The following is a 12,037-nucleotide window of genomic DNA, read 5'->3' on the forward strand; positions in this document are numbered from 1 at the left end:
GTATTTATCCATGTGCAATATATAATTCTTTTATAGGTTTCTATAACTTTATATAATTTTTATCATTCTATAGATATGATTCAGTAGCTTGCTTTTTTTCATTTTATCTTATGTTTTTGAGAGTTGTCTCTCTAATTCATTTTTTTTAAACATCTTTATTGGAGTATAATTGCTTTACAATGGTGTGTTAGTTTCTGCTGTATAACAAAGTGAATCAGCTATACATATACATATATCCCCATATCTCCTCCCTCTTGCATCTCTCTCCCACCCTCCCTATCCCACCCCTTCAGGTGGTCACAAAGCACAGAGCTGATCTCCCTGTGCTATGCAGCTGCTTCCCACTAGCTATCTATTTTACAGTTGGTAGTGTGTATATGTCCATGTCACTCTCTCACTTCGTCCCAGCTTACCCTTCCCCCTCCCCGTGTCCTCAAGTCCATTCTCTACGTCTGCATCTTTATTCCTGTCCTGCCCCTAGGTTTTTCAGAACCTTCTTTTTTTTTTTTTTTAGATTCCATATATATGTGTTAGCATATGGTATTTGTTTTTCTTTTTCTCACTCACTTCACTCTGTATGACAGACTCTAGGTCCATCCACCTTACTACAGATAACTCAATTTTGTTTCTTTTTATGGCTGAGTAATATTCCATTGTATATATGTGCCACATCTTCTTTATCCATTCATCTGTTGATGGACACTTAGGTTGCTTCCATGTCCTGGCTATTGTAAATAGAGCTGCAGTGAGCATTGGGGTACATGACTCTTTCTGAATTATGGTTTTCTCAGGGTATATGCCCAGTAGTGGGATTGCTGGGTCGTACGGTAGTTCTATTTTTAATTTTTTAAGGAACCTCCATACTGTTCTCCATAGTGGCTGTATCAATTTACATTCCCACCAACAGTGCAAGAGGGTTCCCTTTTCTCCACACCCTCTCCAGCATTTATTGTTTGCAGATTTTTTGATGATGGCCATTCTGACTGGTGTGAGGTGATACCTCATTGTAGTTTTGATTTGCATTTCTCTAATGATTAGTGATGTTGAGCATCCTTTCATGTGTTGGTTGGCAATCTGTACATCTTCTTTGAGAAATGTCTATTTAGGTCTTCTGCCCATTTTTGGATTGGGTTGTTTGTTCTACCCCAGTTTATTGATTGATGCTCTTATTTCTCAAATGTACACCCTTATTTTACCCCATGTATACTTGTATAAGAATTTCTCTAGGGTATATTTCTAGATGTGAATTTGAAGCTTCCTTAGGTATAACCACGTTCAACTTCAAAAGTGTTTTCCAGAATGTGGTAATAACAATTTATACCATTGTCAGAAGAGTATGAGAGTTCCCTTCCCTATTTTCTCACATCCTTACCAACAAATGGTACAGAGAGTTTATACAAATATTTTGTTACTGTACAGATATGAAACAATATTTCATTATCTTTGTATTTTGCATCTCCTTTACTAATTGTGGTTATACACTATTTGTGTTTAGAGGGCATCCAGCTTTCTCTTCTGTGATTTTCCTATTCATATCTTTTGAAGATTCTCACCCTCCCTCTTCAATAAACCAATAACTTCCATTGTATTTGTTTTATAATCAAAAGAAAACATTTTTCATTATGAATATTCAAACAGTGTGAACATGTGTAAGGATGAACATAAAAAATTCAGTAGTATGCTCTACAACTACTCTTGTGTTCAAGGATCCCTGCTATTAAAAAGTGTAGTCCACAATTGGCCTTTAGGAACTGATTTCTTCTTAACTGCCTGTATGTTGGCTACTTCTTTTTCCCATGCTCTGTTAAAGGTGAGACAGTTCATGTATCCCATCCCTCTTTGGCAGGGCTTGTCACTCTTTGGAATTTTATTTACTTGATGGCTTGCTTTGTGAATTCAAGTCTCTTAGTGAACTCAGGAAAACTTATGATTTTGAAGGTTATTTGGCCTTTCATCATTATTAGTGTGGAAGCAATGATCTTTCCAGTTTTCTGTGCTCTAAATGAAGACAGAAGTCCCCATCTTAATTTTTTTGGTAACATCTTTATTGACATATAATTCACATACCTAAGATTTATTCCTTTAAAGTGTACAATTACGTGGCTTTTAATATATTCACAGAGTTGTACAGTCATTGCCACTGTCTCATTACAGAATGCTTCCATTGACCCAAAAAGGAACTCCATACCCATTAGTGGTCACTCCTCATTTCAGCCTCACCCCATCCCTCTGGCAACCACTAATCTACTTCATCTCTATAAATTTGCCTGTTCTAGACATTTCATATTGATGGAATCATATAATATGTGTTTTTTTGGTCTGAATTCTTTCACTTAGCATAATATTTTCAAGGTTCATCCATGTTGTACCATGTATCAGTACTGCATTCTTTTTTATGGTCAACTAGTATTCCAGCATATGGTTATCCTACATTTTTTTTATCCACTTATCAGTGAATGGACATTTGGGATGTTTTAACCTTTGGGTTTTGTGAATAATTCTGCTAAGAACACTGGTTTACAAGTTTTTTTGTGGACATTTTCCCATTTCTATTGGGTATATACCTAGGAGTGTAATTGCCAAGTCAATTGATAACTCTATCTTTAACTTTTTTTGAGGAACTGCCAGACTGTTTTCCAAAGTGGCTGCCCCAACTTCATTTTTGAAGGATGTATTTTCAGCATATATATCTAAGATGACAGGCATTTTTTTCTTTCTTGTAGCATTTTAAAGTCGTTGTTCCATTGTCTTTTGGCATTTACTGAATATAATGGGAAGTTGCTACCGTTTTTACTGTTTTTTCCTTCAAGTTAATGCATGTTATGTATATATATATGGCCCATGAAAATGTTTATCTTGTTTTGATCATGAATTTATCCTTTTTTGTTTCCTCTATCAGGGCTCACAAATTTATCCCATAAGGGCCGGATAGTGAATATTTTAGGCTTTTCAGGTCAAATGGTCTCTGTCATAACTACTCAACTGCGATTAGCATGAAAGTGGCCATGGAAAAAGCAAAAATGAGTGGAGGTGGCTATGTTCTCATAAAACTTTATTTACTAAAAAGAAATGTGGTGGACCAGAATTTACCTGTAGACCATAGTATGCTGACTTTTGTTCTTTATAGTTTCTGTCACTGTTAAGTGTGGAGGCCAAAAGTTTAATTGAAGTATAAACTCTGTGGACCAAGACTGAAATCAATAATTTCAGTTTGGTTTGTAACTGAAGTTTTGATTCTTGTTTTTACCTAAATGTTATTAAGGGTAATTTAACATTTTTTTCATGTGGTTTTAATGTTTTGTTGTTGTTACTGTTTTTATCCCCTAGTTATTAATTTTGTTTCATTGAACTAGAGATATTATTGGAACCTGTATAATGAATACTTTGTGGAATTTTTTTAGCTTTTATTTGTGGCTTGATATAAGATCAATTTAAAAACCTATGGGCCCAGTAATATAGTATAATCTTAGTTTCTTAGAATAGTCCATAGATTACTCTTAAATCAATATTAATTGCAATATTTAGATCTTTATTATTCTAAATTAAGTTTTGTCAATTCAGTTAATAAAAATGGAGAAAAGTTAAAAGAACCACTATTTATTTTCTAGGTATTTTCCTTTTATTGATAACCATTACATCTACATTTCTTTTTTCTTTTATGTCTATATAATAGAATACTGTATGGGACTTCATATTTCCCTGAACTTGGAGAGTTAGGTTCCAAAGCTGAGGACAGAAATATGTCAAGTACTCCACATTCTTAAATAAAGCCACAGAAGTCAGGGGCCAGACACTCCCTGCAAGACTGATTAAGAAGCAATCAATCTGGCTTTGCTATCTATGGTCATCACCACTGGATTCTGCTGCTTTCCTTTCCTGGAATATAAATATATAAATATAATATAAAAAGTTGTTTGTGCAATGGGCAGATTTTGTTTTTGGAGTACTGAGCCATTAGCCTGTTGAGGTGTGCCGTAACTTTTCCCTGTCTTTTCCATAAGGAAAGGGGGAAGTGCTTCTCCCACCCCCAAGCCACTGAAGGGAGGTTCCCAAGGATTATTTGTGGCGATTGATTGTACCCACATGCAAAGTATATTAATATCTCATTCCCATTTGGACACTTGCTTATCTAGTGATATTGTACTTACGTAAGCATGGAGAAAAAGGGAATAGGGGAAAAATGTCAGGCCAAGTAGTGGGGACAGCACCTTGAATTCCCTGTGTTTGATGTGGCAAGGAAATGGATTTCCCTGGATCAAGGGGACGTTGAAGAAATTAGTTGACCTTGAGCCATAGTTCAAAAGGGATAACCACCAGATTACAGGACCCCAGCAGCAAAGTCTATGAAATATATTTTTGGGGATTAGATCTGGGGTTGAAAGTGGAAGAGGACAAGTCCAACTGTTAAAAAATTGCATATTAGGAAGGACTTTCTGTGGAACTCCCTACAAAACTGATAATGTGCCCTGTAAGAGAGCTTGACACACACACTCTCTGCTTCTCTCTCTTTTGAGCACCTGTCTAACAGAAAATGTTAATTGTCAGGCAGTGTTTACTAGGGAAGCATTTGGAGAAAAAAAAATATCATCTAGGTAGCCAATTATGTGAAAGAACCCCTGCTATTTCTCCTATTTCCTTTTCTCAGGCTTTACATCCCAGAAAAGCTAGAACTAGAAGAGAGGGAGGGGGTTACAAGAACAAAAGACCATACCTCCTCCCCTCTGCAGGTTCCTTGGTCTGAAGGTCAAGTAAGATCCGGAGGGGAGGGAGGAAATGAGTTTAGAGTTTTTAATTGGAATATGTGCTGTCTAATAATCACTGAAAATGACCAACTGTGGAAGCTACCAGAAATGTCATTAAATGGATTGAAAAGACAGGTTCAACAGGGCGTGACTGAAGGCAGTGACTGGAAGAAAAAAATTTGTTATCCATATCTCTCAGAGTTTGGTGGGTTCAATAAACCAGTTATTTATATTTTGCCTGATAATTATTTAATAATTAAATAAATTATTTACTATACTAAGGATCTTATGTTTTATCAATATAAAATGAACTTTTTTTTCCCATTCAGTGCTTTATGTTTTGAATTTTACTTCAGTTGATATTTTGCAACCCCTGCTTTCCTTTTGTTTTCATTTGTGTTGCATTTCTATGTTCACCTTTTTAAAAATTTTTCTTTCACAAATTATTTTTCAAATCAATGCCACACACACACACACACACACACACACACACACACACACACACACACATATCTACCTATCTGTCTTTCCAATCTCAGTACAGGAGGTTAACTTATTCACACTTGTTTTAATAGCTGATATGATTGATTAACTTCTGCCAATTTGTTTTATATGCTTTCTTTAAAAAAATACATGCTTTTCCTTGGTTTTCTAACTTTCAGTATAGAGACTTCATTTTTGTGTCTTCCAGTGATTTAGAGGATCATGTTTTATAGTCTCATAATAGTATCCTTTATGTTGTTCAAAAGCATTCTTTAACTTCTGAGTCAAAAATAAAATAGTTTAATGTGAATGCCCCATATTTGAGATAGACTATCTAGAACACTTTTAATTCTGTTTCTTTCTTCAACCTCTTGTTATCATTATAGTCAACATTTCTATTTAAATATTTGCTATTCCATTTACCTATCATATCTAAATCTATACACATACATACATATGTGGTTGTGCATGTTCATTTTTGAGAATATTTTAAAATTAACATTTTAATCATTATCCTAATGATTGCATTTGTAAAAGTTACTTAAAATTGTCTCAATTTTAACTAATTTCAGTGCTCACCAGTCTTTATTATTTACCTTTACTATACTATTTTTGGAATCTTTATTTTGCTAATCTCTTTGTCAGTTGCAATATACATTCAAACATTTCTTTTAAAAAAATTCATGAATAGTATGTCTTTAGACATCTTGATATCTAAGATGGTCTTCCACTTGCCATCACACATGAAAGTTGATTAAACAAGATATAAGATAGACACTCCTTCAAGTTTATTATGAAATTAACTGTTAGAAAAGTTTGAAGACAGGCTGATTTTTATTTCTTTATAGCTAAAATATTTTGTCCACCTAGTCACTTGACAAGTTTTTTCTTTATAAGGATAGTTTAAAAATTAAGGTCCCCTTTAAATCACTATTTTCATTTATGGGAATTTATCCTAAGGAGATACACAGTATTTTGGGGTATTTTTCAGGCCATGTAGAAAGTCTGTTTGAATTCAGAGGACTAGTAAGTAGATAGGTAGGTGGATGATGACAACTCTGTGGACAGATACTCTTTTAGCTACAATGAAATGAGGATTTTAGATCACAAAAGTCAAGGAATAGCCAAATGGTTTCACCTAGTTTTAATTCTCAAACACTTATTAGAACAATCTCTACAGATTTGAATGGAAAAGAGGGGGGACATTTATTCTGAATCTGGTTGTTTATTTATACTTTCCCCAGACCAGACACTGTGAGACCATGGTGATATTTAATTATAATGTCTGTCTCTGGAGGGAACCCATTGTGAATAACCCTTGCTTTATTTGAGTAAAAAAGCAGAATTTCCCCTAAGAGGTTAAGGGAGGAAGGGTTTTTTAAGAAAGAGCCTTGATCCCAGTGCATTTTAATCTCATATTACTTGTCACTGATTTTGGAAATGCAAATGTCACAGGAAAGGGGCACAGTGACTTTGGCCCAACTTTATAATGCACCCTATTTTCTAAGAAAAAAAAAAACTCAGTGACCAGGATAATGCTGGGAACATTAGTCTATCTCCTTAGGATAAAGCCATATGAATAAAATTGGTTGGTCAAAGGGATACAGGTTTTAAAATTTGCCAACAGTAAGTGACCTCTTTTGCACACTCTTCCCTACCTGGAGTTTTGGCATCCTTTTTAATCTCTGTCATTCTTATATGCAAAAACAATTTTTTAAAAAATTACAGCTGGTGTCTTTTACTTTTTAATGTATTTATTCCCCACTTGTATTTCTTCTTTTGTATATTGCCATATTTACTAAAATAATAATATTTATATTTGTCTTAGTGATAAAGCTTGTTTTTTCACATATACACTGCAAGTTTTCCTAATTTGTTAGCTATATTTTATATATGTGTGTTTGTTTGTATATATATGTATTTGTTGTTTTAGCTACGTATTTTAACATTTTTATTTAGTCCAATTTATCAATTATTACCATTTTATTTCTGATTTTAATATTTTTCATATTTAGCAATGAGTCTCTCAAACCATCTATAAAAATTATAACCTAAATTTTTTCTAGTGCTTTTACGATTTATTTTATATTTAAAACTTAGAACCACTTATAGGTTGTTTTGATAATTATGATAGAAGCAATATTTTTGGTTTGTTACTACATGACTGCTTTTTTTCCATCAATATAATTTATTGAATAAATTTATTTTTCTTTGTTGATTTGAGATGTCACATTTAGCATGTATAAACTCCCTTATATCCTTAGGTTTATTTAAAGACCTTATTCTATTCTGTTATGTCATCCCAATACCATTTTGTTTCAAATAATGTCACTAAGTAATAAACTTTGATGTCTGGCAGGACAAGTCATTTTCTACTCTTCTTATTGTCTTTTTTTTTTTTTTTTAAGAATAGGCAGGGATATGCTTCCAAGCACAGTAATAAGAAGGAGCATTTTCCTAGTAGATATTATGAATTGTAAAATATTATAAAAGAGTAAATATCAACTTTAGACCCTCTTTGTTAAATTCCAAATTATATTCCATAGCGATTTCAATAGAAAAATATACGGATCTGAAATTTACTACTTGATCGCCTCAATCCAAGAGTAAATATTGCCTTTTATTTTTCCAAGCTTATAACGTGTTTCCATAGTGTAGTGGTTATCATGTTTGCCTGATGTTTTTCCAAGGTTATAAAGTTCCAAAATATGGTTTTAGCATTTTTATGTAGAGGCTGTGATTTTGTTGGTTTTTTATGAGCTTTTTGCTGCTCCTTTGGGTTATCATTTTGTTCCACAATGTTTTTCATTGGTTTACTGTCAGAATACAGGAAAGCTATTAGTTTTGTAATTTTTTCCCAAACAGTTTACCATACTGAACTCCTGTTTTCTCTAATAGATTTACATTTGAATCTATTGGGTTTTTCAGATAGATAATCATATCGTATGCAAATAACTACAATCTTGCTTCTTTATTTCTAAAATATTTATAACTTTTACTTTGTTCTATTTTCTGAATGATGTTTTTGGTGGAAGTACTAGAAACATTAATACTAATAATTAGAGCAGAAAGTGTTACCTTGCTCATGATTTTCATGGTTAGTGGGGTGAGGAAAGGGGCAACTAGACACTTGTATTCAATCTGCCTTCTTACCAGTGCATTGATCCCACCATTTTCATCTATTTATTCTGCTTTTATTTTCAAATGTTTTATCTTGAAAGGGAATTTCTGGAGAAAATTCTTTGGTTTGCTTTTAGTGGTCAAAGTCACATCATACATTTGAGAGCACATTTTCACTCTGCTAAGATATATTATCAAAAGGAAGAGAGGAATATTTGAGATAAGACATCTGAAAACCTTATATCCTAAAAACAAACAAAACTGACAATGGTAAGTATTGGCAAGGACCCAGTGCTACTGGAACTCTCCTATATTACTGGTAGGAATACAAAACGGTAGTACAGCTAGTCTGGAGAACATATTGGAAGTTTGTTGTAAAGTTAAACATGCACTTAACATATGACCCAACAATCTGACACCTGGGTATTCCCCCCCGCCAGAGAAATGAAAACTTATGTTCATACAGAAATCTGTACATGAATGTTTATTGCAGTTTTATTGATAGTAGTCCCAAACTGGAAACAACCCAAATGTCTCTCAAGTGGGGGTGAATAAACTGTGGCACAAGCATACAAGGGAATACTGCTCAGTAATAAAAAGGATTGAACTATTGATACACAGAACAACATGGATGGATCTCAAATACATTATCCTAAGCTATAGAAACCGGAATGAATAGTTTACGTATTGTATGATTCCATTTACATGTCATTATAGAAAAGATGAAACAGGGATAGAGAACAGATTGTTGCCAGGAATTGAGGTAAGGGTAAATTTTTAATACAAAAGTATTGCACAAGGGAATAAGGACCTGTTTTGTATCTGCATCATGGAGATGTTTACATGACTCTATGTATATGTCAGAACTTGCAGAACTGTATAGGAAAAAAGTGAATTTTACTGAATGTAAATTCAAAAACAAAAATTGTATTCACACAACAGGGTCTTCTTTGAACTAAAACTTCCTTCTCCCTCTGGCAGTTTACCTGCTGGGAGCAGAGGTCAGCTTAGACATATCTGTGAGAAAAGCCCAAACTGGGAGTTTTCTCCTCAGTGCAAGAGGCATATGCAATTTTAACGTTTTTTATTCATCCAGCCAATTTTCATAGAAAATGATAAGGTTTTTATAAACAATACCAAGGATTTAATGAGAGGCAAAGCAAAGTGTAACATTTCTAAGTATGAGAAATCATTGAGAGCATGTCATGTACTGGACTGAATTTTAGGCATCAGTTTGCATTGTATGTAATGTTTGTTTTTGTCATTAACTGGATTTAAAGTTTCGAGGATTCTTGTGTCTTCCTCAGTTACAATTTAAGTGCTATTAAAATAAGATTATTATTTATATAGAATCATCACTAATTCTTCTGAATTGTTCCTTTTTTATCATTTTAGCAAGATAATATTTTAAAATATTAAGTCATGAGATTGCAGTTTAGTTTCTTACCTCTTAATTATTCCCATTGAAGGAAAATGAAGATATGTTTACCATCTAAATGCAACAGTGGCAGACGCTGTCTTGTAAGTTACGGTAACAGCCTAGTCATATTTCTTTGGGCCACTCTAAATTTGGGTTGCCATCATTTTCCATGGTGTCTCCTGTAACCAGATCAACAATTCTTCAGTAACTTTTATGCATTCTACCTCCTAGATCCCTTTTTTATTTGTTACCTTTACTCCATTCCCATTCCCTTTGTCCAAACACTTCTGTCCTGGCTTATGCAAATAGCTTTCTACATATTGTCTCTTTCTCCTAAGTAACCCTCCTCTTTCTTATCCACTAATAATCATCAAATGAGTGAAAGTATGAACTCAAGATTTACAGTGGCATATGTAAATGTGATACACCAGTCAACCAGACTATAAGTATTAGAAACACTGTAGCCAGCTCAAAAAACCTGAACTTCAAATAATTGCAAATTAAATAAATATTATGATACTACTTTCACCCATGAGTTTAGAAAAAAAATAATATAAAAAACGATATCGAGTTTTAACAAGTTCTGAGGAAATGGGCGTTATCAAGCAGATTCCTGGGAGTGTAAATTGCTATAATTTTTTGGTAAAGTAATTTTTTTGCATATGAGTATAAAAAGTTTTTAAACTTTTTATTGGAGGATAGTTGATTTACAATGTTATGTTAGTTTCAGGTGTACAGTAAAGTGAATCAGTTATACATATACATATATCCACTCTTCTTTAGATACTTTTCCCATATAGGTCATTATGGAGTATTGAGTAGAGTTCACTGTGCTATACAATAGGTCCTTATTAGTTACCTATTTTATATATAGTAGTGTGTATATGTCAGTCCCAATTTCCCAATTTATCCCTCCCCTACTCCTTTCGCCCCACTAGTAACCATAAGTTTGTTTTCTACATCTGTAACTCTATTTCTGTTTTGTAAATAAGTTCATTTGTACCATTATTTTTTAGATTCCACATATAAGCAATATCATATGATATTTGTCTTTCTCTGTCTGACTTCACTCAGTATGACAATCTCTAGGTCCATCCATGTTGCTGCAAATAACATTATTTTGTTCTTTTTTATGGCTGAGTAATATTCCATTGTATATACGTACCATATCTTCTTTATTTACTCCTCTGTTGATGGGTATTTAGGTTGCTTCCATGTCTTGGCTATTCTAAATAGTGCTGCAATGAACATTGGGGTGCATGTATCTTTTTGAATTATGGTTTTCTCCAGGTATATGCCTAGGAGTGGGATTGCTGGATCATATGGTAGTTCCATATTTACTTTTTTAAGGAATCTCCTTACTGTTCTCCATAGTGGCTGTACCAATTCACATTCCCACCAACAGTGTAGGACGGTTCCCTTTTATCCACACCCTCTCCAGCATTTATTGTTTATAGATTTTTTGATGATGACCATTCTGACCAGTGTAAGGTGATACCTCATTGTAGTTTTGATCTGCATTTCTCTAGTAATTAGTGATGTTGAGCATCTTTTCATGTGCTTTTTGACCATCTGTATGTCTTGTTTGGTGAAATGTCTATTTAGATCTTCTGCCCATTTTTTGATTGGGTTGTTTTTTTTTTAATATTGAGCTGCATGAACTCTTTGTATATTTTGGAGATTAATCCCTTGTCAGTTGCTTCATTTGCAAATATTTTCTCCCATTCTGTGGGTTGTGGATCCAGAATTATTTTAACTATTAGAAATCTATCCTACCTAAAATGTAGGTAAGATGCATAATGCATCATTGTTTTAATTAAAATGAATTATAAATATTTTTCTTTTGTAAGGGAATGGATGACTAAACTATGGTGTAGTCATTCTAGATTTTAAAGAGAAAAATTTAGATTCTATTTCCGTTGGCCTAGAAGGGTTTCCATGATGTATTGTTCTGTGGAAAAAATGTTGAAGAACAATGGATATGAGCTAACATATTCACATAAGGAATAGAAAACCTAAAAGCATTTTTTTGGTATATGTTTGTAATATTACAGAGAAAGGCATGAGAGATTGGGATGTTTACCACAGGAGGGGGTTTGTTTGCTTATTTAAACAAATGAACTAAAAAGTCAGCATCTTTTAAAGAGGTTGAAAGTGTAATTGCTTGTGTGATTATAGATAAAGGCGTGGTAGTGAGGAGGATACACCTAAACTGGTTTCCACTGGATGGGAGTGATAGTGATTGCTTCTTCTGTCTTGTGACACTAGAGAA

Source organism: Balaenoptera borealis (assembly GCF_965194805.1).
Source record: "Balaenoptera borealis genome assembly, chromosome: X".
Taxonomy (NCBI): Eukaryota; Metazoa; Chordata; class Mammalia; order Artiodactyla; family Balaenopteridae; genus Balaenoptera; species Balaenoptera borealis.